The sequence below is a fragment of the Ovis aries genome, chromosome 1 (assembly GCF_016772045.2).
Source record: "Ovis aries strain OAR_USU_Benz2616 breed Rambouillet chromosome 1, ARS-UI_Ramb_v3.0, whole genome shotgun sequence".
NCBI classification, from domain to species: domain Eukaryota; kingdom Metazoa; phylum Chordata; class Mammalia; order Artiodactyla; family Bovidae; genus Ovis; species Ovis aries.
This window is the reverse complement of record NC_056054.1, coordinates 2496974-2524962: the sequence shown is the minus strand read 5'-3', so window position 1 is coordinate 2524962 and position 27989 is coordinate 2496974. Positions and strand designations below refer to the sequence as shown.

The following is a 27989-nucleotide window of genomic DNA, read 5'->3' as shown; positions in this document are numbered from 1 at the left end:
AGTGTGGAGGTGGGGACACAGGGAGCCCTCTGGGCCGGGCTTGGGTCCCTGGGGGCAGCGGCCTGCAGGTGCCCAGTGGACCTGACCACGGCTGACTGTCCAGCTCCTGCCGGGAGGATGGGGCAGGCAGGTATCAGAGCAGCTCACAGCTGTCACGTCCTGTCGCGGGGAGGCCACGGGCTGAAACGGCCACGTGGCCCCAGAACACGAGGGCTGCAGCAGCTTCTCAACGTCCCTGTACCTTGTCTTCCAGACTCTTGCGGGGCTGAGTGCAACTGGCATCGGGGAACGTCCGAGTCTGCAGCTTCTGAAACCCAGCGACCTCCAGGAAGCCCCCCCCCCGCCCCATCATCTCGACGCTCCCACACGGAGTCCAGACAAGGGCCCAGCGGCAGCCCCCCTGGACCACGCGGCCTCCGCCCCCAAGACGCGCCCCCTTCAGGAAGTGGTGCTCACGGTCCATCTCGCCGGTCCATCTCTCACAGTCCATCTCGCCGGATAGCTCACGGTGCCATCCTCGCCGCTGTTTGAGTGTTCATAGACCCAACCCTGGGTTCTATTTTTTTTATTTTTATTTTTTGAGGGGGCGGGGATTGATTCTGAAGATCGCTGAAATCAGGAACACATTTACGAGGATTTTATTTTGTATTTCCCTTTAAGTGCCTTTTTTTAGTGTATATTTTTTAAAAAATAAACCAGAAATGCCTTCCTGTACATTCTGTTTCAACTGGACCAAGGCTCTTAACAAAGGAACCTCGAGCTACTCCCCCCAGCCCCAGCCCCAGCCTCTGCATGGCTGTCTCAAGTTAGCCTGGAGTCCTCACCTCTCCCCTTTCTCTTCCTCTGTGATTCACTCAGCTAACCTTTCTTTTAATATTTTCTGTTTCAGTGTATATGTTGCTTCTTTGTTTTATTTATTGAGATGTCTTTAACAAGCTCAGTGACTGCAGTGTGGCTGTGTATACCGCTCCCCTCCCAGGAACAATAAAGACGTCCCTGCAGCCCCCGTCTCCCGTCTTTTTTCTCTACACTGCAGCATGAGCACAGCCTGAGAAACTTGGAACCAGCTGCAAAAATAACAGTCGCGTCACTTTAAAGGGGATCAGCAGGGATGTGAGACGTGTTAGGCTGTGCTTGACCCTAGAACTTTCTAGAACCACCAGCGCTGATGTGGTTGAGCATGTTCAGTGGGCCCAGGTCTGGGAAGGCTGGCCTCAGCCCCTCCATGTGCCCGTCTGCTACCCCCGGCCCCCGTCAGCCACCCATCCTATGTCCTAACCCTACGGTCTGAGGTCAGTGCCAGCCAGGGCCAGCCCGGCAGAGCCTTCCCGGGTGGAATTCCTTGCTTCCGCCGGACACAACCTCTGTGCTCACTTACATTTATCTCCTGGTGGGTCACTGTCTGCTCTGTGTGCCTTCAGTCTCCCTGATGACCAATTCCATGGCAGCTGACCCGCCCGCCGCAGCTGTCCCATCCCCTGAAGACCGGTCTGTGCAGCTGGGCGAGGGTGAGGGTACGACGCCTGCGTGTGCAGGTAAGGAAGGAGCCCTGGGGCAGAGGCCCCACGGAGGCTCCAGTCTGTGGCTAAGAAGGAGACTCTGGCCCAGGCAGGCAGGGGGATGGGACAGACACGCTCCACGCGGGACAGGAAGTCCCACTCCCCACGCTGGCCTCCTTACTGCGTCTGCGGGCATCAGGAGCTGGGGTGACGCCCAGGTAAAGGGTTTCCAGCTGGGGAGCTGCAAGTCACCTGCTCACCACCCTGAGGCTCCAGAAGCATAGCTCGTGGGGGACAGCTGGTACCTGGGTCAGCTGGATGGAGCTGTCCATGGGGGAGAGGCCATGCAGACCCCGTGCCGCCTCCAGACAGGGTTCTGGAGAGTGGGGTCTGTGCCAGAATGTGGTGGACCCTGAACTTCTCACCTCAGTCTTTACTCCTGTTCCCGAGCCCACAAGAAAGGCAGGCGCTCCAGAAATGCTGGTCTGTTAACTTCCATCACTTTGCTGGCTCCTAGAAGTGACCTTGGTGCGGCGCCCTGCAGCAGGAGCCCCAGGGGCCGCGGCATACAGCAAACACAGACAGATGCCTACACACACACGTGCACGCACCTGGGCTTCTTGCTGAGACCTCGGAGGGCAGAGCTGCTGTCTTGGCAATGAAGTCCCGCCATGTCCTGTGCTGTCCCGCAGGGTCCCCGAGGCCTTTGGAGGTCATGAAGACTGCAAAGGTCACGGTCGTCCTCCAGGGGCTGATTAGAGGGAATGCCAGATCAAATCATCGAAAACTTACGGATGGGGTGGCCATAGAGAACGTTCTTGATTTCCGAATCGCAAAGTCCATGTCCCTTCCTCCTCGAGCTGGAGGGGTGTCTTGCGTCCCTGCAGACTGACCAGCCCCTCTGTCTCTACTTCCAGTGAACAGGCCCTGTGAGCCTCCCATGCCCAAGCCCAGGGCAGAGGGCCTGGCCAGGGGTGACCACAGAGGGGGCAAGGAACAAGGAGTGCCCGTGCAGGTGGGCACACAGGTACCCACACCGGAGAGTCAGGAGACCCCGAGGCCAAAGTCCAAGGAGAGAACCCAGGCCATATCCCAGGACCACGAAACCCGACTCTTTGCCCCTGGATCCCTCCCCTGTGTGGATACATGCTCAGAGGAAGCCCACTTCTCCAGGTCCAGGCCTCCAGGTCCAGTGATGAGAATAGTGATACCCCAGTTAGCGGTTTGATAGCCACTCTCTACCTACTGTGTTGTCTGAGGGCTCACCTATCTATGTCTCCCTCCCTCTACCTAATCAGGTAGAGTTTCTTAAATTAACATTGCCATCCACAAGTTTTCCATGGAAATGTGGGAACAGGAGTAATACCTAGGCCATGAGAAGCGTCTTTCAATAGCACAAGTGGTGTCCATCTGGGTCTCGGGAACTGACAAAGCCAAGGGGACCCTTCTAGGGGGCCCTGAACACACATCACAGAAAACGCTCTGGATAAAACTGCTGCACTTCCGAGTTCCACGTAGCAACAGCTGGAGGAGGCCGTCTAGGTAGCTCGTTCTCCCAGCACCGCGTCAGGCCTCGTGCAAGGAGAAGAACCCTCTGGACTCCTCCCGACTGAAAGTAGACATCACCGTTAGCAGTTGAGCCAGGCTGCCTGGCCGACAGCAGGATCACTGCCCGAAAGAGAGGCCCTCTAGCTCTTGGTGAGTGTCCACTCCACTGCAGGTATGTGTCCAGCCTCTCTGGCCTCTAGTTCTTCGGTCACCTCTCCCTTCAAAGCAAAATGTCCTGCTTAGAGTGAAAAATAAAATAAACCTGAATACAGGCACAAATCCTTCACAGTCTGAGCCCCTACTTTACAAAGCCCCCTTGGGCAGTGGGGAGGGGGCAGAAGCCGTAACCCCGCTCCCAGCCGGGGCCTACCCTGTAGCCCTTCTGACCTCAGGAGTCTTTGCAAAGTTTGCTGCAGTTTGGGAGTCCCTTCCGAGGGGCAGCCAGAGGGGTGAGCAATCCGACCCTTCCCTGCTGTGTTCAGAGCTGCTGAGGAGACTCCCGGCCTCACTGAGTCCTTTCCCGGTCCCTTCAGGCCAGTGTAAATCTACAAAACTTGGGGCTTCAAAGATCAAGGTTTGATTCAAGGGAGGAAACTGCGGGACTGCAGGGGCCATAGAAACTCAGTGCTCCCCGGAGCCCAGCGTGCCCAGAGAGTGGGAGGGAGGAGGCCCGCTGCAACTACAGGTCCCTTACCGCCAGGTCTGAGGCCACCTTGGGGTGTTTTTACGCAAGATGTTTCCAGCTGGGATGTGGCGGATTGGGCACGTCTTCTCGGGCAACGATAAAACCCCAGGGCATTTATAGATGAGCTTACCAGAATCCTGAGACACCGTATCAGAGGGGCAAGAAGGAGATGGAAGCTCTGAAGTCCCGACACCCCTGCTGTTCTAGATTTTGCCGTAAATGTGTCCCCTTCGGTGGACACTCCGCTCTTGCGCGTGCGTGAACAGAGCTGGCAGACGCCGAGTTTCTAGGGACTCTGGCTCCTCAGTGTTGCTGGAAGGGCTGAGCTGTGGCGCTCCCAGCCTTCTCTCTGGGCTGGATGTTGGATGTGTCTTGCTTCCCACGCTGTGGTCCAGCTCTGCTCACTGAGACATTCCAGGCCGAGAAGTCTCCAGACTTCGTTCATGGGAAGAGAGGCTCAGAACTGGCGCCAGGTGGACTTGGGCTGGGGACCCCTCTGATGAGGCTTTGGCTGCCGCACCCACTAATACGTAAAGAGAAAAGGTCAGCAGGTGTTCTGACCACAGGGGTGGTCGAGCACCCAGCCCCTCCCCGCTCCACACCTTCCGGACTCCCCCGTCACGCTCAAGGGGAAGGCCCCTCCCAGAGAACCCCTTGGTGTGGCCTGGGCGACAGTGTCCCCCTGTGCTTGGACAGGGACCCATCTTGGGCTCCTCAGTGGGCTTCAGGCGCCCAGCTGCGCTCAGCACTCACTTCTCGCTGGCTGGCGTCAGCACCAGTCTGCGGGCTTCACTGAGGCGTGTGAGTTCTTCCCGGCATCGCTACGCAACCCGCATCACCTGCTGGGAAGGCGGCAGGTTGAGTGAGAGGCGACCGCAGCTCTGAGCGCCCAGTCCGGGGGAGGCGGCTGCCGTCGGGCGGGTGGACGTCCTGACCCAGGAAGTGGGGGGCTGTCTGTGCTCCCTGCAGGGTGCAGCCGCCCCAGGCCCGGGGCTGGCCGTCGGCCCTCGTGCTCCAGGCTTGGGACTAGAGGACAGAGGAGGGCGTGGAGGCCTAACCCTCCCTGGCCTGAATAAGGTGCCCCCCGCCCCGAGCCTCGGAGGACACAGCCTGCCCACCAAGGCGTGAACAGCTGGGGCCCCAGAGACAGGGGTGGCTCCAGCTCCAATTTCACTGGTGCCTTCTCTCTCCTCTTGGTGGGCCCACAGCTGTTGTTTGCAGCATCACACGACGTCCCGGAGCAAGCAGGCACAGTCACCGTCGGGGACTGGCTTCGAGGCCTCAGTCTCCCCAGCTGTGGAATGGGGATAAAACCCCACTGCTGCCTTTCTCGTGGGGCTTTGTGACAACCGGCCAGGCCATCTGTGTAGAACCGTCTCCAGCCTCGGCTCCCTGTCCGTAGCTTGCCCATAGAGTCCCGGAGTGAGCAGACCCGGGGCACCACCACGCTCTGCTGACCCCACGGCATTTTTGTGTGTCTCTCTGGTTTGTCTTTTAACCAGGTGATGGGCTTTGGGGCGGGGACCAAGCGGGAGGGAGGCTGGGTCTCCTCACACGTGCCTATTCCCACCCCCTCCGCGGAGAAAGTCGGGGAGAAGGTTTTCTCTGCACGACCCTGGCTCCCCACGGTTCTTCAGTATCTGTTTCAAAACACCGAGTGCATGGTCTGCGGAAGCTCAGCTGAGCCTGTGGGCTGAGTCCCCGGTTCTCAAACCAACAGAGAGTGAAGTTTCAGCCAGGGAGGGGACAGGCAGGGGAGACAGCCCCTCCTCCACCCGCCTGGCCACCCCAGGAGGTCATGCAGAGTGACTCGTGGGTGCTGGGGGCAGGCAGAGGCCGAGAGACCCTTGGCTTAGTCAGACATCTGAAGGAGCTCAGAATAAGCGCCTTGGGGGAAGGCGCTTTGGAGGAGGGGTGCTTTCCTGGAGGAGCCCCGGCTAAGCTCAAGAAGGTCAAAGAACCCGCAGGGGAATGGCTCCAGGAGGAGCTCTGTGCCTGGGAGGGCCAGGTCCTCAGGGCGGCCGGGAACGGATGCAGGGGAGGTAGTCACGTGGCCGCCTGTCTGCCCTGGCTCTGAGTGGACGGTGATTGGAGCAGGTGCTCGTGGTAGCTCCCAGAGAAGGTGCCTGCAGGGTGGGCCTCCTCTGAGCCACCTTACCCCATGGGGTTCCAAGCCTTGGGCTTCCAAGGGGAGCCCTTCAGCAAACGGCCCCCCCCCGACTAGTGCCCCCCAGTGCATGGTCCCTGCAGGGCCCCATCACCTGGGAACCTGGATGCTTCAGGAAAACACCCGTGGGTCCCAGAAGGGACAGGAAGGAGGCTCAGTGAAGCTCGGGGCTCCTACTGGGGACAGTCGCCCTTCAGGGCAGAGTGCGGGGTGCAGAGAGGGGACCCGAAGATCCAGCAGCTATGACGGGAGCAGCGTGCCTGAACGCTGACCCAGCCGCGCCCCAAACCCCGTCCTTCCCCCTGGAGTGAGACCAGGGCACGGTCCGCGCCGCCTCCCCCTTCTGAGCGGAGCTCCCTGTCCCCTTACAATGCAAGCAGCCCTAACAGCGTGCTCAAAACTCCGCCAAAATGGAAGTGAGACCATCGCTTGCCAACAATTGTCACGGTTTCAGAATTTCACGAGGTGAAAAAACAGCCTTTTGGACATACTGGCATCATCATAACCCACCACCAAATAGTGACCTTCACGATGACCCCGGGAGAGAGCGCCACAGCCAGGGTGACGGGTGGGGATCCAGGGGGTGCGAGGGGCGCCCTCACGCCTGCCCAGGCCCAGAGGGGCCTGCGCGCATAGAAGCAGAAAGAACCAGGAGACCCGTCTCTGATTTGATGAAACGCAACACAAAAAAACGACGACAGCAAAGAGCCTGTTTTCCCCGTTTCCCGTCTGCGAGGTAGGGGTCCTGGAGACCAGCTGCGATCTGCAGAGCTCCTGGGGACATAAATGTGACAACATGGGCCCCGTCTCCTGGGAAGGGCAGCCCAGACACGTGCTCTCGCTGCAGACTCTTGGGGGCTGTGTCGACACCCACCTTCTCAACACCCAGGGACTGGAAAAACCTCCAGGAGGGCCTCCAGCACCCTGATCTCAGGACCAGGTCATGAACCCAGGTCTGCGAATGGGAAGGCAGACGACTCTCACCCCCAGCTGACCTGCTGAAAATGCACAGCCTCTCGGGGTCAAGGCCCCCACAACCTGTGCCTCATTGAGCTCTTCTCCGTCTGTGGTGACATTCCGTCTGCCGCAGCCCTCAGGAGGGCGGGGACCGCATGGTACCAGGCAACGTGACCAGTGAGTCATACCAAGGCCTCAGGGAGGGGGAGGGGGTGATGTGTCCATCCTGAGACTCGTCTTCTCATGTCCTGGGCAGATACTCGCTCTCCCAACAGTGGGGGTGGGGGTGGGGGTGGGGGTAGGGATGGGTAAATATTTACTCTGCGCACAGAGTGTTTTTCCTCACGTATTTTTTTTTTTTAATCAGACCCTCCATAAAACAGGATGTTGCTTCTTTCGTCTTGTTACTGCTTTATTTTAGTTCCAATTTCGAAAACATCATTTGGACGCCAAGATGAACAAAACCTGGCTCTTCATGATGTTGGGAATTGACCCAACAATTCACAGATTAAAAAAAAAAAAAGCTAAGCTAATCACGCTGGAAAGAGTTGCACATTCTGTTCATCGGAGGGTCTGCTGACCCTGCAGACCCGGCTCCTCCCACTGTCTGCGTGGGGAGTTGTGAGAATTAATAAAAACCAAAATGAAAGCTCCCTGCCTTCTCCTTGGTGTCCTCTGTGTTGATAGCGCCTTCCTGCCCACAGCTCCTCTGATCAAAGAGCCATCCCTCTGTGCAGCCACCGTAGTCCCCGCCCCCATTCCCCGCCCAGGCTATCTGTCACAGGGTGGACGCTGGACAAAGTGCAGCTGGCTGCTCAGATGCCAAGGGCATGTGGCCTGGGTGGCCGTGGTCAAGAAGATGGGCCAAGCAGCATCCTCCTGGGAACTGGGATTCAGGCATGTCTTGGTGGCAGTGGGAGCTGAGGCCATAAGCCTACATCTCTAGAGTCACAGCTGGGATGAAGGTGCGAAGACTTCGGTCCCCAAAGAAACCGGAGAGAGAAAGGGGCAGGACCTATAAGGGAGGAGAGAGAGCTGGCTGGCGGGGGAGCCCTGGAGAGAAGCAGGGATGACCGCCGCACGCCAGGAGCAAGTAGAGAGAGGGGCCATCTGATCCTTGCTGTCCTCACCTTCCAGACCGTGCGTTCTGAGGTCCAGACGTCTCTCAGGGCCTCACTCACTTCCCCCTGTGAGCAGGCTAGGTCGCTCCTGTCATGTGTGACTCATGGCGATGCTTTGAGCCGCAGCCCGCCAGGCTCCTCCATCCATAGGAGTCTCCAGGCAAGAACACTGGAGTGGGTTGCCCTTGTCCCTGGGGACCTTCCAGACCCAGGGGTCAAACCTGCCTCTCTTATGTCTCCTGCAGCGGCAGGTGAGAGCTCTTTACCACCTGGGAATCCTGCATCCTCCTGACCCAGCTCTTCTCCAGTTCTGCAGAGAGATGAGCTGTTGGAACCCTGTCCCGACTGTGTGACCTCAGGGCTCAGATATTTCTCAGCCTCTGCCCCGTGGCTCCCAGCCACCTGTCCTGGACCCCTGGTCCCTTCTGGTTCGTGCTTTCAAATGCACAGGAGGGAGTTCACACACCCCCGGGGCAATACTCGACCCACAGGACACGAGCCGGAGGAGACACATTCCTCTTCCACGGCTCGGGAGGATGGCTCTGCTCAGCAGGCCCTCGGCAGCATGGAGCCCCCTGTCCACCACTCCCCCAGCACAGCCAGGCACCCTTGGCTCAGTTTCCCCTCCTCCCCGGCTTCCTTGACCCAGTGGCCCCGTCTCTCGTTCCCTGGAAACTTTATGGAATAAGCCACTTGGGCAAAAATGTGTCGTCTCAGACTATGCTTTTCAGGGGAAGCCAAGCAAGGACAACCCTTCTCTAGAGGCGATGAAAACGAATCTCTCTTCCTGGCTACACAAGCCACCATCCAGAAGGTGCTTTACAAGGCAGTTTGACACTTCGACTTCCAGGAACATGACGAACTTGGTGACTCAAACGAAATTCCTGCTGATAACCAATGGGCTGGGGAAAAAGTCTTTTAAAATCTTCTTAAAAGCAGGGAAGAGCAAACGAGATCCTGAGAAATTGACAGGCTAAAATGGAGGCGGAAACGGGGCCCCAAGACACAGAGTGTGGCAGCGGCTTGCGGCCTGAGGGTGTTTGGAGACTCAGGACAACGTGGGCTGCGTGGGTTTACATGATGCAGAAACCTCTTGAAATGGGCAGTTGAATAAAAGAGCCTGTCTACATGGATCTGAGACCCCCAGATGGACCCCTGCTGTCCCAGATCACACTGAGGGGTTTAAGGCCTGGTGACTCGGAGCTGAGTGGAGAGGGAGACACACCCGTGAGAAGCTGAAAACACGAGCCACCTCTGACGTGTGTGCAACTTAAATTTGTGTTACTCTGTGGCCAGAACAAAATGAAAACGGGATTCCGAAAACACGTCCAAGTAACCCACAGGCAGCCGGAGAAAGATAACAGGGAAATGAAGAGCAGAGAGAACAAACAGAAACTGCCCCCGAATGCAGATTTAAAGGTAAAGCAGTGTTGAGAGGGAAATCTATAGCACTAAGGGCTTGGGTATGAAAAGAAGAGAAACCTCAAATCAGCATCTGAACTCCTGCCTGAAAAACCCCCAAAACAACAAAAGAATTCAGAACGAGCAGAAGTAAGAAATTAATAAAGATAGGAGAAAGCAGCGTCACTCAAAACACAGCAGCAGAGAAACTCATGAGTAAAGGAGGGATGGTGCTCTGAAATAACTGGTAAAATTGGCACTCCTCCAGAAATACTAGCACAGGAAAAAAAGACAAAAATTGCTAATAAGGAAACAGGATTTTACTCTAGAGACTTTCGATATTAAGAGGGTAGTAAGCAAATCCTGGGCTTCCCTGGTAGCTCAGATGGTAAAGAATCCACCTACAGTGCAGGAGATCCCTGTTTGATCCCTGGATTGGGAAGATCCCCTGGAGAAGGGAATGGCAACCCACTCCAGTATTCTTAGACCGAGCAGCCTGTCGGGCAACATCCAGGGGGTCACAAAGAGTCGGACATGACTGAGCAAATATACAAACACCTCTACATACATTTGCCAGCTTAGATGAAATGGACAAATTCCTCAGGCGAAAAAAGTACTGCAATTCACCTAACAAGAAATAGAACTCTCTGGCCCAGGTGGCTTCACTGAGGGTTCTACTGTTTAAAAAGAATTATCACCAGTTTTGCACACTCTCTTCCAGAAAACAGAAGAGGAGGAAAACTTTCCAGTTCATTCTATGAAGTTACACCCTGACGCCAAAACTGGAGAAAGAATTACAAAAATAGAAAACTATAGACCAACATCTCTCACGAATATAGATGCAGAAATCCTGAACAAAATGTTGGCCAATAAGTTCAAGAGCGTATAAAAGTAGATATACACTGCAGCTGGAATCAAGATTGCCGGGAGAAATATCAGTAACCTCAGATATGCAGAGGACACCACCGTACGACAGAAAGTGAAGAGGAACTAAAGAGCCTCTTGATGAAGTGAAAGTGGAGAGTGAAAAAGCTGGCTTAAAACTCAACACTCAGAAAACTAAGATCATGGCATCCGGTTCCATCACTTCATAGCAAATGGGAAAACAATGGAAACAGTGACAGACTTTTATTCTCTTGGGCTTCAAAATCACTGCAGATGGTGACTGCAGCCATGAAATTAAAAGACACTTGCTCCTTGGAAGAAAGGCTATGACCAACCTAGACAGCATATTAAAAAGCAGAGACATTACTTTGCTGACAAAGGTCTGCCTAGTCAAAGTTTTTCCAATAGTCACATATGGATGTGAGAGTTGGACCATAAAGAAAGCTGAGCACTGAAGAACTGATGCTTTAGAACCGTGGTGTTGGAGAAGACTCTTGAGAGTCCCTGGGACTGCAAGGAGATCCAACCTGCCAATCCTAAAGGATATCAGTCCTGAATATTCATTGGAAGGACTGATGCTGAAGCTGAAATTCCAATACTTTGGCCACCTGACAGGAAGAACTGACTCATTGGAAAAGACCCTGATGCTGGGAAAGATTGAGGGCAGGAGGAGAAGGGGACGACAGAGGACGAGATGGCTGGATGGTATCACCTACTTGACGGACACGAGTTTGAGCAAGCTCTGGGAGTTGGTGATGGACAGGGAAGCTTGACCTGCTGCAGTCCATGGGGCCACGAAGAATCGGACACGACTGAGCGACTGAACTGAACTGATGGCCACGTAGGGTCTATTCTGGATACGCAAGGAAGCTACTCAATGTGACCCGCCATATTAAAGACTGAAAAGGAAAAGTCAAGTGACTTTATTATCTGACGCATAAAAAAGCACTTGAAAGTATTCAAAGTCCATGATAAAAAAAATTCATTGTAAAAGTAAATAAATTTCTCAGAAAGGGGGACTTTCTCAATAAAGAACACGCCACTCTTACCCCTCTAACTTAACATAGCTGGAAATTTTAGCGAGTTCAGTAGGTCAAGAAAAGGAAATAAAATGCATACAGTTGGAAAGAATAAATAAAATTGTTGCTATTTGCAGATGACCTTATTGTCTACATAAAAAATCCTAAGGAGTCTATTTTTATTTTAATTCCGAAGACTTGTGTGTGCGTTCAGCAAGGCAACAGGATACAAGTTGAACATACAAAAATCAATTGCATTTATATATATTAGCAGTGAACACACAAACCCCCCCAGTTTAAAACACAACACCATTTACAGTTAATCTCTAAAATGGAAATTCTTGGGTATATAAACCTAACAACACATGTACAGGGCATGCTAGAACCCACACAATGTGAGTGAAAGAGACCAAAGCTGACCTGAATAAATGGAGAGACACACCAGGTTTATGGGTTGTAAGAATCAACACAGCTGAGATCCCAGTTCTCCTCAAATCAGTATATAGGTTGAAAGCAACCCCCACAAAAACCCCAGCAGGAACTTTTATAGCTAGAGACAAAATTATTCTAAAATTGATGTGGTGAGCAAAGTAACCAACAGCTAAAATAATTTGCAGCAGAAGAAAGTAGAAGGGATCAATCAGTCCTACTCCAAGACTCACTGTTTCGCATCAGTAATCAGTATTCTATGATTTTGGCAAAGGGACAGACATATAGGTCAATGCAATAGAATTGAGAACACAGAAATAGACCCATGCAAATATCCTCAGCTGGTTTTTGATAAAGGACAAAAACCATTCAGTGGAGGAAAGATAAGACTTTGTAACAAATGTAGCAACTGGACATTAAAAGGCAAAACAATGAACCTCAGCCTAAGTATTTCTCTTTATAAAATATTAACTTAAAACAGATCACACAGGAAACGTGAAATCTAAAACCGTAAAGTTTAGGGGAAAAGAAGAAGAGAAAGACTTTATATCTTAGGCTTGGCAAAAAGTTCTTAGAGTTGATACCTCAAATGCAACCTAAAAAAGGAAAATTAATAAGCTGAGCTTCTTCAAAATTTAAAACCATTTGCTGTGAAAGACTGTGTCAAGAGAATAACAGAAACAAATGACAGACGAGAACAGTTATAAACCACTTACCTGACCAAGGGCTGGCATCTCGAGCACGTGAAGAGCTTCTAAACCTGTAAGAAAAATCCAAGCCGTTCAGCTGGGAAATGAACAAAAGATGTGCACGGACATTTCACCAGAGAGAACACCCAGAGCAGAAATAAGCTCAGCCTCATTAGCCACCAGAGAAATGCAGATTACAGTCCAACGTATAACCACACGATTACCAGAATGTCTAAGATACACATTAGCGACAACACCAAATGCTGATGAAGATGTGGGGAAATTGAATTATTCATGGCTCGTGGAGACGTAAAACGACACAGCTGCTCTGGAAAAGTACTTTGGAAGTTTCTCAAAACGTTAAACATGCAACTACTATATGACCCAGCAGTTTCACTCCTGGGCATTTACCCCAGAAAACGAAAACTTAGGCTCACACAGAAACTGTACTCGAATGTTTATAGCAGGTTAACTGAAAATAGCCCCGAACTGGCAACAACCTGGATTTCCTTCAACAGGTGAGTAGTTAAGCTGTGGTCCACCCACAGCACGGAACATCACTCAGCAAGACACAGGAATGAACTGCTGATACACACAATAGCCTGGGTGGATCTCCAGGGAATGATGGTCAGTGAAACAGACAGTTCCAAAAGATGACATGCTGTACAATTCTATTCATGTAACATACTTGAAATGACAAAATTATGGAAATGGAGAACAGAATAGCAGTTGCCAGGGATTAGGAAGAGGAGGCAGAAAGGAAGTGGGTGTAGCTTTATGGAAAGCGGCAAGGTGAGGGGCCCTCGTGGTGATGGCATGTGGACTGACCGAGTGATGAGAGGCTCTGTAGCATGCCTGTGTCAATGTTTGTTTCCCGGACGTGATACTGCACTGAAGCCTTAAGCTCAGCTGGTAAAGAATCCACCCGCAATGCAGGAGACCCCAGCTTGATTCCTGGTTCAGGAAGATCCCCTGGAGAAGGGATAGGCTACCCACTCCAGTATTCTTGGGCTTCCCTTATGGCTCAGCTGGTAAAGATTCTGCCTGCACTGCGGGAGACCTGGGTTTGATCCCTGGAGAAGGGGAAGGCTGCCCACTCCAGTATTCTGGCCTGGAGAATTCCATGGATTGTATAGTCTGTGGGATTTCAAAGAGTCAGACATGACTGAGTGACTTTCGCTTTCACCACTGGGGGAGACTAGGTGATGCATACGTGGGGTCTCTGTATCATTCCTTCCAACTGCATGGGAATCAGCAGTTGTCGCGAAATAAACATTTTAATTAAAAAGTAAAACGGAGTGAAGTGGATGCTCTCCACTGTGAAGAAGGCACCTCTCTGCGTGTGGTGACGTTGGAAAGAATGGTGATTGACTGGGGCGAGTGTGGGGACCTTGTGTGGGGTCACAGTGGACCTTCAGCTGGTCGCTGCCTTGCTTTGGGTGTCCCCACTCCTCATGTGAAAGATGAAAGAAGGCATGTTTTCAAAAGCCCCCGCAATCTTCCAAAAGTTTTCCTTCCAAGTTGGAAGCACAGTCTGTGCTTGTTGGTGTCGTGGTGGTGTCTGCCTCGAGGTCTGTATTTCTGATGTGCTAAGCTATGAATCTTCATTTAAGCTCCTTCGTGATGCCCAGGAGCACAAAGGTCAGAGCCTGCATCTTCCTTCTGCCTGCACTGTCTGTCTGTCTGTCTGCTCACTGACTGCAGCGTAAGCCCCAGGAGGGTCTGATTGTTCTCTGTCTTGTTCCCTGCTGGCTCTCCAGGCCCTACCATGGAGCTCAGCCTACAGGGTCTGCTCAGTGAAGTATTGAACTGATTGAGTGGCAAGCCTGTTTCGGTTTAGGTCTGGCGTGCCAGCCAGGACTGCTGATCCAAGGAGAGGGCTCAGCCTCTCACGGGAGAGCCTCCCTGCAGCTGTGTGAATATTCACTCCACTTGCTGATTGTGCTAAGTCACTCAGTTGTGTCCAACTCTTTGCGACCCCATGGACTGTTGCCTGACAGGCTCCTCTGCCCATGGGAGTCTCCAGGTAAGAATGCTGGAGTGGGTTGCCATGCCCTCCTCCAGGGGATCTTCCCGAACCAGGGATCGAACCTGCGTCTGTCTTTTGCACTGGCAGGCGGGTTCTTTACCACACGCACCACCTGGGAAGCCCAAATCAGGTGACTGACTCCTGCTTAATTTCTGCCAGCAGGAGACAATGAGTATTTGCTCTAACAAATCACAGCTGAATGAAAAGTGCACACACACCGGTGAACACAAGTCCTGGGGCGCCCACAGCAGTTCCGGTCACACCTTTTCTCCCCAGGGCCCACCGCGAGGTGCAGGACCCTCTTAGAAGTACTTTCTGGGTGTGTGTTCTCCACCTCCTTCCTTGTCCCCTTGCTTCTGAGGTGTCAGCCCTTCTCACGCTGCCCATCAAGCTGCCCCCTCCTTTTGAGGCAAAGTCTGATATTTACCGTAGAATTTCTGTGTTAGTTAAGGTTCTCCAGAGAAATGGTTCCAACAGCAGATAGATAGATAGACAGACAGACAGCAGACATAGAGATACAGAAGAGGAAATCTATGATAGGGATTGGGCTTCCCAGGTGGCTCAGTGGTAAAGAACCTACCAGCCAAGCAGGAGACGTGCGTTCAATCCCTGGATGAGGAAGATCCCCTGGAGAAGGAAATGGCAACCCATTCCAGTATTCTTACCTGGAGAATGCCGTGGGCAGAGGAGCCTGGCGAGCTCCAGTCCACGGGGTCACAAAAGAACCACAAGTTAGCGATTAAAGAGCAATTACAGGAATCAGCTCCCACGGATTCTCAGAGGCTGTGAAGTCCCTCATTTGCCATCTGCAAGCTGGAGAACCAGGAAAGCAGGCGATTAATGCAGACCCAGGAGAGGCACAGACAACCCAGGCAGCGGGTGTCCGAGACGGCCGAGGGCGGGGTCTCAGCTCGAGCAGAGAGCAGCTTCCCCTCCCTCCACCTGTTCGTTTCATCCGAGCCTCAAGAGCTTGCAGGACACCCACCTCCCCTGGGAGGGTGATCTTTACCCAGTTCACCGTTCCAAAGGCTTATCTTCTTGGGAAGCACCCTCCCAGACAAGTGCAGAAACACGTCTTACCAGCTATCGGAGCATCCCTTAGCCCAATCAAGTTGAAATATAAGATTAACCATCACAGTTTCATTATATACTGAGCACTTAAATGTCCTGGGACCGTTAGGTTTTTTTCAGTCTCGACGTAGGTTCCTTTGTTTAATTGAAGTTTAGTTGCTGTACCATGTGAGTCTCAGGTGCACAGCAGAGTGATTCACGGTTTTAAAGGTTATGCTCCATGGACGGTTACTATAAAATGTTGGCTGTGTTACACAGAGTGAAGTGAGTCAGAAAGAGAAAAACAAATGTCACATATATGGAATCGAGAGAAATGGTACCGATGAACATATTTGCAGGGCAGGAATGGAGGCTCAGACATAGAGAAGTGACCTACGGACATGGCGGGGGCAGGAGAGGGTGGCGGGAACTGAGAGAGCAGCGTTGGAATGTATACATCACCGTGTGCAAAAGAGAGGGCTAGGGGGCATAACTGTATAGCTAGATGTCGAACAGCTATAGAGATAGCTGCATAACCCAGGGAACTCAGCCTGGTGCTCTGTGACGACCTAGAGGGGTGGGATGGGGTGGGATGGGGAGGGAGGTTCAAGAGGGAGGGGACATGTGTGTACCTGTGGCCGACTCATGCTGATGTGTGGCAGAAACCAACACAGCATCATAAAGCAATTATCCTCCAATTAAAGACAAAGACATTTTTAAAACGTTGAAGCCATGTTAGCTGTAGTCCCCGTGATGTAAATAAATCCTTGCTGCTTCTTTTATACCTAATAGTTTGTACCTCCGGAGAAGGTGATGGCACCCCACTCCAGTACTCTTGCCTGGAAAATCCCACGGACGGAGGAGCCTGGTAGGCTGCAGTCCATGGGGTCGAGAAGAGTTGGACACGACTGAATGACTTCACTTTCATGCACTGGAGAAGGAAATGGCAACCCACTCCAGTGTTCTTGGCTGGAGAATCCCAGGGATGGGGGAGCCTGGTGGGTTTCCGTCTGCGGGGTCACACAGAGTCGGACACGGCTGAAGCGGCTCAGCAGCAGGAGCAGCAGCAGTTTGCGCCTCTCACTCCCCTCCCCCTACATTGCCCTTCCCCCGCGTTTCAATCATGATTTTAAAAATTATGACGATTGCTCCTCTGCTGGTGCTTTGGTTACAGACTTGTAAAGGTTTCATCCAAGGGAGCACACTCCCCTGTGGGTTCTCACGCACTACCCCCCCACCACCGTGACGTGAAGTGTGCAGCCCCCCACCGTCCACACCACTGCCTGGCCACCCCAAGCCTGGCCAGCCTAGATGCTTCCTGGCATGACGACTCAGCACGTCCCAGAGGCTGTGACTTCTCCCATCTGCTGCCTGAACGGGCTTCTGTGGGCCAGGAGGTCTCACGGTCCCTGCCCACAGGTGGGACAGCTGAACACACACAGGTTATTTACCCACCAGGATGGGCAGAATCGGGAGTCAGAGTCCTTGCTCTTGATCTCCCTGTTTCCCAGTCTGTTTCTCTCTCTCACACACACGCACACCCTACAGTTGTGAAAGATGCTGCTGCTGCTGCTGCTGCAGCATCGCTTCAGTCGTGTCCGACTCTGTGCGACCCCACAGATGGCAGCCCACCAGGCTCCCCCGTCCCTGGGATTCTCCAGCCAAGAACACTGGAGTGGGTTGCCATTTCCTTCTCCAATGCATGGAAGTGAAAAGTGAAAGTGAAATCACTCAGTCGTGTCTGACTCTTCGCGACCCCATGGACTGCAGCCTGCCAGGCTCCTCTGTCCATGGGGTTTTCCAGGCGGGAGTGCTAGAGCGGGTGCTATCGCCTTCCCTGGCGGTTATGAGAGAGGCAGCCCCCATTAATACCGCCTCTGCTAGTTCTCATCTGTCCTCAGTCTGTGCCCAGGGGTCAAGGGTGAAGGGGCCTCGCAGAGTGTGATGTTTCCCATTTCCCACAGGAGGCCCAGGAGGGCCTGTGCCCCGGGATGTCTGTAGGTGGGAGGGATGCTCCCAGCTCTGAACTGAGAGCCACGGGGGGGGGGGGTCCATCCACCACGACGAGGGTCCATCCGGTCTCTGCATGGAGGGAAGTCCATCTGACTCGCAAAGGAGCCCCAGGTTGTGGGCCCTCCAAGGACCAACCAAGAGGCCATCAGCTCTGAGCCAGGGTGTCCCATCACGGCAGGGCCTGGGGCCGCTCGGCACTTGGAGAGAAAACGCACATCTCAGCCTCCTCCTGGGCTCTCACGTGCTCCAGGTCGGAGGCGGGAGGCAGCCGGTTCTGCCCGGTCCTGTCCCCACTGCATTTGGGGAATGAATGGCTCTGTTCTCCGTCCCCCAGGCTTTCAAGCCAAAGCTGGGTCAGCCAACATGGCCTTGCGTGGTCGGGTCCATCTGGGAGAGGCGACGTCCAGGCCGCGGTGGTGGTGGGTCGGGGGGCCCGGCAGCCTCCGCGGCCCTGGCTTCTGCTGTTTTCCCGGGAATCGAAACCCCAGAACGCTGGCAGGTCCATCCATCTCCCGCAGGGCGACCCCCACAGGAAGCATGCCAGCCAGATGTCCCTGCCAGCTTTCCTCGGGAACACACACCCAGCGCCCATGCACGTGCGCGCGCACACACACGCACTCGCACACCCACATTAATCAGAGCTCTGTCTCCATTATCTCCCTGACCTCCTGCCAAAGCTGCCTGATCAAGGCGGTTCCCTTGCATGAGGACCGCGGATGCTTTCCGAGGGCTGGGAGGGTTTCGTCAGTTGGGTTCTTTCCAGCATGAGTCACTGTCCGCCTCTTCTCCGTAATTAGTGTTCTGGGAGTTGCTGGTGTAACTCTGGTGAAGTCCAGAGAAATTAATCAAAGTGTATCTTACTCTCGAAACGCAGTCAGAAGCGCCGACCGGCCAAGTTCCCCCGCGCTGGAGCACAGTCAGCTTGCGCTCCCCTCCGCCCTTTTTTAAATTAGTTTGCAGTTTCCTAAATGCTCCTCCTCACCTTCCTCCCTCAATCTGGGCGCTTTCCTCTTCAGTCTTTTGTTCTGGGAGGTTTTTTCATTGTTTTCCCAACCGCCGGCAGTTTCTCAACCGCTGCATACCATCCGTCTCAATAAAATGGTTCTCACGGAAGCCGGGCCGGGAGGAGCTGGGTATATGCCTCCCCTTTGACACGACCCCGTTGTGTCCACGCGCTCCAGGACTGCCCTGCCTTGTGGCCACGTCAGACGCGAGACACAAGAGGCCCCCATGAACTGCCAGACTGCACTTGTACCCAACCACGCTCCAGCCTGGCAGGTGTCAGAACATGGGGTGTTTCTAGTGTGATGACCAGCTTCCATGTCCCAAACCCCCATTTCACCGGAGAGACTGAAATTCGAGAGAAAGGATGGCAAGACTGTGTGCAAGCAGAACTCTGACTCACGGCCTGCAGCAGCCAGCCAGCCCCGGAGACCAACCCCTTCCCTGCACTAACCAGCCAGGAGACGAACCCCCTCTCTGCACTAACCAGCCGGACCACCAACCCCTTCTCTGCACTAACCAGCCAGGAGGTCAACCCCTTCTCTGCACTAACCAGCCGGACCACCAATCCCTTCCTTGCACTAACCAGCCGGACCACCAACCCCTTCCCTGCACTAACCAGCCGGACCACCAACCCTTTCCCTGCACTAACCAGCCAGGAGGCCAGCCCCCTCTCTGCACTAACCAGCTGGACTACCAACCCCTTCCCTGCACTAACCAGCTGGACCACCAACCCCTTCTCTGCACTAACCAGCCAGCAGGCAGCTGCTCTGAGTCAGGCTGTCTTATGTAGGAAGGCAGACAACTATCTCTAGGAACCGGTCCAGGAAGTGAGACAATAACCCCTGTAACAACTGGCCTCGAACAACCGGGACTTGATTAATAACTGACAGCATCTCTAATTTCTGTCCTCTTTTCCAGTTTCCCAGAGAAAGCCAGATCTGCACCCTAATGAATGATGGGGGCGCCCCACTGCTGGTTGGCCCGCCCCCACTTCCCCGGGCCCCCACCTCTATCCACTGTACAGCTGCCCTGGCCTCAGCCTGCCCAGCGTCTCTGCCAGACCAGGTTGTGCTGGCGGAGCCCCTCGCTAGAGCCAGCACTGAGGGGACAGGCTTTGTCCCTGTCTGGGTGGTCTTCATTCAGTCCACATAATCTGGTCCCAGGCAGCATGCTTGGCGCTCTGCAGTCACTGGGGGCCCCTCTCAGGAGCCATTGTATATCCCAGGCTGGATTGCTCCCCTGTACTGTGGGGTCCCTGCTCTCCTGTCCTGTGGGGTTCTTCTAACCTGGTAGCTAATGTTTCTGGAAGGCAAGCTATGACTTTGTAGGAGACCTTACTTGGTGGCCCGGGGCCAGAAAGAGGGGATTCAGGCTCCTTAGACTGAGTTCTCAGGCAGCTCGGGCCTCCCAAGCCCCCTGCACAGCGCATGTGCCCACGTGTGACCAGGTCCGCGTGGGCCCCAGCCCTCCCACATCACACGGGCTCAGCACACTTGCCTGTCACCTGCCGGCTCTCAGTCTGGCCCCTCTGCAGGGAGGGCCCCGTGCCTTTCCCCGGCCATTCCTTACACCCTAGCACTCAGCCTAGGCACCCCCTCCTCCAGAAAACGTGCTTGAGCTCAGCAGGACCCCCGCCTCGCGTGTGTCCACAGCCCCCACACGGCCCTGTGTCTGGGCCAGGACACCGTTCCTGAAGCCCTTGTCCACCTCCAGGTGAGGATCACACGGCCGGCACCCTTAGCCCTGTCCGAGCCAGGACAGCAGGCATCCACCTGGGGGTCAAAGGCACCCCCGGTCCAGGGGAGACGGTGCAGCTTTTAGACAGGGGATGTGCCGGGATTCAGCCTACAGACACAACTCTGGCGGGCGGTGTGGTGGGTGTAGATGGAGGGATGGCACTGGAGAAGCGCTTGAAGAAATACTGGTGAGTCCAGGGGCTGGCACAGGGCAGGGGAGGGCGGGGGAAGGTTGGGGGAGGGCACGAGGCAGGGGGGAGGGGGGAGGGCAGGGAATCCGGAGTTGTTCAGCTCCTGGTCCCCTTGCAGAAGACAGACTCCAGGTGACCTCCGGCTTTCTGCGCACAATGGCTCTAAACTGTCCTCGTGGCCTGCTGCTTCAAAGGACAAAGTCTGCCAGGCGTCTCGATTAGGATTTCTGGGATCCGGTGCCATTTGTGTGTGTGCACGACTTGGGGGGGTAGTATTTGGCCACCTGAGTAGGCAGGTGAGCCGCTCTCTGTGCAGCTAACTACGGGAATGGTTTGAAAATGAACTGTCTTGTTAAGTGTCCCGTTCAGGCTGCAGTCTTCGTGCAGAAGCAGGGAGACGCCTGTGGGCTGGTAACAGCTGCAACACTGACTGGGCAAGACTAGGCTGGGAAGCTGGCCTCCCTGCCGGTACCCCTGCCATCATGTTCCCCCTCAAGGAATTCCACCGACCAGGCCCCCAGAGGTGCAGCCGCTCCAGCTGGGAGGGGAGGTGCTCCTTCGCCCACGTCTGCTGGGGTGTAGCCAGGCTCTGATGCCTGGAGGCCTGGGCACTTGGAGCCCCCGGGACCCAGGGATTGAGGCTGAAGGGGAGACCTCTCCCGGTCCTGGGGAAGGAGGTGAGCGCCGTCCAGGGGACGGAGCGTGAAACGGCAGCCACGGGGACAGACCCCAGGTGCACCGGCGGCCGGTGAGGGTCTTCGTGACCAGAGGCTCTGCCTGCAAGGCCTGGGAGGGACAGCAGGCCCCTGCAGAGCCGGCGTGTGCCTGGAACTGGGCACTCCTGACACTAACGTGGCTCAGCTGGTGCCCGCGACCTACTGGTTCTTGGCCTCATCTGGGTGACAAGTTCTTAGCCTTCTCTTCCAGAAAGTGGTCCATCTAGGAGACGCTATGTTATCAGAGATCTCTCGTCATCGCTCATCAACAAGAGACGTTCCTCTGTCACCTCGTTTCAAAACCTTGGGTCTTTTCCCAATTTTTCTTGAACGGAAGCAAAATTTACCAGTTGGTCAGTCTCTGCTGTCCCTTCATTCCTTGCTCATTCTCACACTCTATCTAAATAATAATCTTGCACCTGAAATCTTCTTCAGGTTTTCTCATCCTGAGATATATACCTCAAAGAATAGTCAGAAAGAAATTAGGTACCATGAAAATCATTTGTCCTTAAAAGGAGGAGGTCAACCAGATAACCCATCAGAAGGGTCTGGGGACTTCTGATCTTATTCTAGAGCCACGGTTTTCCACCAGGGGCCATTCTCCCTCCAGCCCCCAGGAACATCTGGTGATATCTGGACACATGTTAAGCTGTCACCTCTGGGGGGTGTTTCCAGTAGAAGCTGCTGCTACACACCCTAGGGTGCACACCCTAGCCCCAGCAAAGCATGACTCGCTTCAAAATGTCAATAACAGAGGCTGAGAAACCCCCTTCTAGGTTTTGTCCAAATATCCTCTCATCTGTTTTGTTTGGATGAGCCCTTGGCTTTTGTGACTGATCTCAGCTTTTTCCATATTTTAAATACATTTATTTCTACTCTTCACGCCATGTATGTTCACTTCTGCTAAGGTGATCTATTTCGATTTTTACTGTTTTCCCTCCTATTTCCTTCTTGGGGTCATATGCTGCAGACTCGGTGCCGCCGCGACCATAGTCCTTCAATTTATGTGTGACTTTTTTCAGTTTCCTCCCGTGTAAGAAGTCCGATTGCGTTCTCTCAGTTTCCTCCCGTGTAAGAAGTCCGATTGCGTTCTCTTTATGTTTATAGTTTCATTTTACTCTTCATTTTCTCGTGGACCCACCGTCTCCGGTGGAAAGTGTCTTTCATCACCACGTGGCTGGGCGCCTGTTTACGTTCCTGTCCGCATCCGTGTCTCACTGTGTCCAGAGAAGGAAGGGCAGGCTCCAGCCTCTGCCTGCGGTCCATCTAGGAGGGGAAAGGGTAGGAACACGTGTGCTCTTGTGTCCATCGGCTAGGGGAGGCCTCATCCTATTTCATCTTCTCTGAATGTGTGTCCTTCCTTCTCCAGCTCCCGCTGTGACCCAGTCCCACCCAGGGCACGTGTACCCTTCCTGGTGGCCCACCGCAGGCCCTGTCCACCAGGACCTAGACCAGGCCAGCACTCCATTCTCAGCCCAGGTCAGGGCCCTGTGGGGAGCAAAGACCGGAGCAAAGCCCAGGACCCTGAGATACAGGATGGGGACCGCCAAGTCGATACCCTAGAAAGCGTCCAGCCCCCCAGTTCCTGCCGAGGAGCCCCCTCCAGCCTGTGAACCACGAGTGCTCCCCTGCCTGAGAGGACACAGGGTCCCCTGCTTCCTGACACAGCACAAGCCTGGACCCACACCATCCCCCTCAGTCATCAGAGCAATCAGTAGGTTCACGTGTCAGTGGCACCCGACAGGAGCCGTGGAACTCGGCCAACGTGACCCCAGGTGCCAGGAGGCCCCAGGGCGGCTGGACCACCAGGTGGATGGCGAAGTGTCCCAGGGAGAGCGAGCTTAGTGACGGGCGTGCTCGGGAGAAGACCCTAGAGGCTGCATTCTTCCAGAAACTCGGAGGAGCCCTGGTCCTCACGAGTGATAGAGACAGGCAGGGGCCGCTGTGGGGACTGGCAGGGACAGCAAAGGAGCTTGAGGCCAGCGACCTCCCCCCATCCTGCTGCAGGGTGCCCTGCGTCACTGGGCTCGGGCTGGGGGCTGACCTCTGGGGATCTGGGGGTGGGGAGAGCTGTTCCAGGGCTGGGCTCCCAGACAGCAATGGGGATGGAAGAGTCCCGGGGGGCCAGAAGCTGGGACCCAAACACGTGGTGAGTGGGGTTCGGAGAGCAGGCAGGGGGGCCTGTCCCTCCGAGAGCTGAAGGACGTGGCCACCGCCGTCCACACTCTCCACAGTCCCGACTACAAACGGCCCTGGGCCTCGTCTTCCCAGACACCAAGACCTTCGTCCGCGTGTTTTCTCCTAAGGTGAGGGGTGCTGTCGGTCAGGAGCTGACCTCCTCCCACCCACCCTGGGTGCAGGCTGCAAGCTCCCAGCTCCTTTTGGAGGGGAGGAGCCACGTTCGGGATGTTGGTTTTCCCCCCAGGCAAACCTCATTCTTTTCCTATACCTTCCTCAGAGAATTCTCCAGAAACAGCACTCTCCACCAAGCATCAGGGGTGAATTTCATTGACCGTTTTTCTCATTGACCATTTTGTAGGGAAAGGCAGAGAAGAGGACTCCCCAGTCTCTCCAGGTGTGAGTCCCCGAGATCCCCTTCCTGCCTCGCTCTCTGGCACCACCACGAGGCAGGCCTCTCCCCTCCCCTCTCCTCCCTCCTGGAGCCTGAGATCGGCTGCTTCCTAGACCCTGGTCCCAGCCCTGCAAAACCCTGGAGGAAACCTCCCCAGCCCCTGAAGCAGCAGCTTATTATGACTGGTTACTGATGCTGAGTTTGCCTCGGTTTCTCACTGTCCACCCAAGTTGGTTTCAATGTGTCCCCACCAGCCACGTGAATTGTGTCCCTGAGGAAAGGTTGTGTAGAGATCACTTTCCCCATCTTGATACAGAAATGGGGAAAACAGATACAAACAAACTTAGGTACCTGGTGCTGCAGGTTGAATAGTACCCCCTCCCCCAGATTCACGTCCTCCGAGAACCAGAGTCCAAGAGCGTCTGCACAGATGCAGTTAAGTGAGGATCTTGGGATGGCAATGTCCTAGATGCAGGGGATGCGTGCTCAGTCACGTCTGACTCTCTGTGACCCCATGGACTTCAGCCTGCCAGGCTCCTCTTCTGTCCGTGGGATTTCCCAGGTAAGAAGACTAGAGTGATTGCCATTTCCCCCTCCAGGGGATCTTCCTGATCGAACCCGCATCCCCCTCATTTCCTACATTGCAGGCAGATTCTTTGCCTGCTGAGCCATTGGGGAACCCCCTCCTTGATGTAGGTTGGGTCCTCAATCCAGTAAACAGGGTTCTTAGCAGGCGAGGCGGGGACCCAGACACAGAGAGAAGACCGTGAGAAGAAAAGGCAGAAACTGGAGGCTGCAGCCCTGAGCCAAGGGATGCACGGCTGGAGCCCCTAGAAGCTGCGAGACGCAGGAGGGAAGGACGCTGCCCTGGGGCCGCAGGAGGGACGGTGGCCCTGCCAACCCCTGGATCTGGGGCTCTGGCCTCCAGGCTGCGAGACAACGCATTTCTGTTGCTTTGAGTCTCTGGTGTGGCGATTGGTTACAGCATCCCCAGGAAATGAACATCCCTGAAGACTGGGGAACAAAGACGGTGCTGCTGAGATCCGATCCTGTCGCCTGTGAGGGTCCCCTCGGCGATGTCCCAGCTTCGCCCCTGCACTCCTGACCCCCCTGGACCCAGACTGTCTCCCAGTGGATGACACAGGAAAGAGCTCCTCCTCCCTCCATGACCTGACAGTTCTGTGTGCCCCTCATTGTCACCCAAATGTCTGAAGATTTAACTCTGGGTCCCTGGCAACCAGCCCAGGCCACGCCCAGCAGGTGCTCCCAGCCTGAGCAAGGGTCAGTGCCCAGAGGTTCGGCCCCTCTGCAATCCAGGACAGTTTCCCAGCCTGAGGTTAGGACAGCAAAATTTGCAGTCCAGCTCTGCCCCAGAGAACCTTCCAGATCAGCCAGCATCAGCCCCTCAGAGGTAATTTCCTGGGGGCTCTGACCCAGCTTCCCATGGCTGCCCTCCTCCCCACACGGCAGGCAGCCTCGGAGCTTTGCAGTGAGGGTTTCGTTCTCTCTCTGTGGCTACTTACAGGTCTTTGGAAACGAGAGGCCCCTCAGAAGGGCCAGCTGTCCCTGGGACCTGGTGATTTCTCACGGCCGTCTGCGGGCAGTACCCACTCGGGGCTGAGCAGCAGGTGGGGGGCGTCTGGCCAGTGTCCCCGGCTCCACGGCCGGTCTAACCCTCGCCCGGCTGTGCCTCCATCTGCAGGACGGGTCCCCGCCTCCCAGGCGGCTGCGAGGGCAGAGCCCCCTCTCCCCGGCTCCCCCGCAGCCTGACTCACTGTTTTTCTTTCCTCTCAGGTCAGCCCTGCGGCCAGAATCCTGGCGGCTCCTTCTTTCGGGCCTTTTCCTGTCGTAAAAGACATTCCTGTTCAGTACAAACTCTGTTTCTTTTGTTTCCAGAGATGTTCAAAGAACACAGTAAAAAAAAAAAAAAAAAAGGACCTTCCTTCAAAAATAAAAAAAAACTGAAAATAAGAATCAGTCCTCAGTTCCCACCAGGGAGAAGGCACCAACCTCTTGCTGGAACGTGATCTGCTCTCACCTCAGTTAAGAGACCATATCTGTTTGAGCCTTTTTCTAGACTCTCTGTTCTGTTCCATACCTCTGTATGGTCGTCTGTATGACAGTGTCAAAGTCTTGATTTCTGCGATTTTATAGAAAGCCTTGAAATCAGGTGGCGTAAATCCTCCAACCCTGTTCTTTTTATGTTTTTTTTTTTTTAATTATTTGGGTTATCGGAGGCCCTTTGTCCTTTCATATAAATTGAAAATCAGCTGTGTGGTTTCTACCCCCAGGAAGTTGCTGGAATTGCTCGCTTAGGCAGTTTTGGCCGCGTTGGGGCTCCGTTGCCGCACGCAGGCTTTCTCTGGCTGTGGTGAGCAGGGCTACTCTCTACTTGGGGTGCGAGGGCCCTCCTTACGGTGCCTTCTCTTACTGGGGATCATGGGCTTAGCTGCCCCTTGGCATGTGGGATCTTCCCAGGTCAGGGGTTGAACCTGTGTCCCTTGCATTGGCAGGGAGATTCTTAACCACTAGACCACCAGGGAAGTGCAGAGCTGCTAGGATTTGTATTGGGGTTGCATTTAAAACCTGGATCAATTTGAGAACTGCCATCTGAAGCAGTATTGAGTTTGCTGACTCAGGAACATGATAGAACGTTCCACTAAGATGGGCACCTTTAATTTCTGATTTTTTTTTTTTTTTTTTTTTTTTTTGCTTTTCAGCACACCTGTCTTGGACATTTTCTGTTAAATGTATTTACAGTATTTCATTGTCAATGGTACTACTTAAAAAAATTCGATTATCATTTGATTCTTGATAGTGTACAGAAATGCAGTTGATTTTTGAACATTGATCTATTGTGCAACCTGCCAAAATTAATCACTCTTGGCAGCTCTCTTGTAGATCTTTGAGGATTTTCTATACAGACAACCTGTCACCCGTGCATTTCGACAGCTTTTCTTTGTTCGTTCCATCGGTGTGAGTTTCATTTCTTTTCACTGCCTTATTGCTACAGTGAAGCCTCCAGCACCATGTTAAACAGAAATGTGAGCACAGACGTTCTTGCCTGGTTCCCAATCACAGGAAGAAAGTATCTTGTTTTCTTAGCATAAATTTACACTAGCCACAGTTTTCAGTAAGCCTCATTTGCTGAGCTGAAAAGTTCTTTACTAGTCTTAGTTTTCTCAGAGATTTTTTTTTTTAATCATAAAGAGACGCTGAACTTTGTCAGTGCTTTCTCTGCATCTACCGAGATGTGACTGATACGTCTTTCCTGGCATGCTCCCCAACTAGCTTGCCACTCCCTCCCCTGCCCAGATTTGGTTGGAGGGGTCTGTGTGATGTGGGCAACTGTCTGACCCGCTGAAGCTGGACTTGGGTGAGGGCCCACATTTCCCGGGGTGGGGGCACCTGCCGGGGAAGACTCTTCAGAATAGGCCTGTCCCAGGCTGTGGGCGGGTGCGGCTCCTGGACAGATTCACCTTGAGGGCAACAGGAAGGAAGCCTGACTCAAACCTGAGGCTGAGTCCCCATGCCCCCAGCGAGGACAGAGCCACTCAAAGCAGAGGCTCCAGACTGAAAGGGGCCTGCCTGGCCCCGCCTGAGCCCCCAGGAGCTGTTTTCCTCTTTTGCAAAGGAAACCAGGGTGCTCACCCATCCATAGTGGGAAGATGTCTGGACCCATTCCCCCCAAGGAAGCCTACTTTAATGATGAGTCTGGGAACAATCAGCCCTCAAGCATCAAGCCTTTTTCTGCTGGGCACACACTTCTGTAAAATGTGAGGTGTGTGGGTAGAGGTGTGCTTGTTGGGGGCAGAAACAATGATGGCCCTTGTTTCCTGACTTCCTTCTTTCATCCCTCAGTCAATATCAAATAATGTGTTCTTGCTGAGAACGCCTCTAGGCAAAGCAGAGGAAGCATCACCAGGAACACTGGGTACTGAACACAGGTCTTATGCCGCCCGATTAAGCAAAAGCAGTTGGCTGGGATGTGTCCCCAGCTGGGGAGAAAGCATCTGCAAGCAATCACGGAGTGTGGGTGAGACGTGGTGATTCTCCCCAGTGTGACTGGCGCCTGGTCCAGGGTGGCCCACCTGTCCAAGCTGTGTCTGTGGCAGCTCCTTCCTGGCAGAGACGCTGCCCACCCCAGCCTCCTCACACCAGCTCTCCTGCTCCAGGTCCTCAGCCAGGAGGATGGGTGTCCTGAAAAGTGACTGATTCAGCCAGCCTGGGTCTTGGGCTGTGGAGATCCACAGAGCGGAGACCCAGCCCCCAGGAGC

General features: G+C 54.2%; 1 protein-coding gene and 1 long non-coding RNA gene across 5 annotated transcripts in view; one reads left to right on the top strand and one right to left on the bottom strand.

Moving 5' to 3' along the window:
* Nucleotides 1-1001, top strand: part of TWIST2 (twist family bHLH transcription factor 2) — a 52843-nt gene extending 51842 nt beyond the window's left edge. Inside the window, exon 2 of the mRNA XM_004001760.5 lies at nt 254-1001. The gene's annotated coding sequence lies outside the window, so the exon portion shown is untranslated. The remainder of the gene's footprint in view (nt 1-253) is intronic.
* On the bottom strand, nt 618-25425 carry LOC121818751 (uncharacterized). Of its 4 annotated transcripts, none has more exons than XR_009596359.1 (6): nt 25236-25425; nt 15095-15242; nt 12428-12497; nt 4486-4574; nt 3435-4255; nt 618-3282 (listed from the first exon to the last, which is right to left on the bottom strand). It is a non-coding gene; the product is annotated as an uncharacterized LOC121818751 (long non-coding RNA). The 4 variants fall into 4 exon arrangements; XR_009596358.1 differs by having other exon boundaries at nt 4486-4571; XR_006058845.2 differs by having other exon boundaries at nt 12428-12471.
* Nucleotides 25426-27989: the final 2564 nt, after the last annotated feature.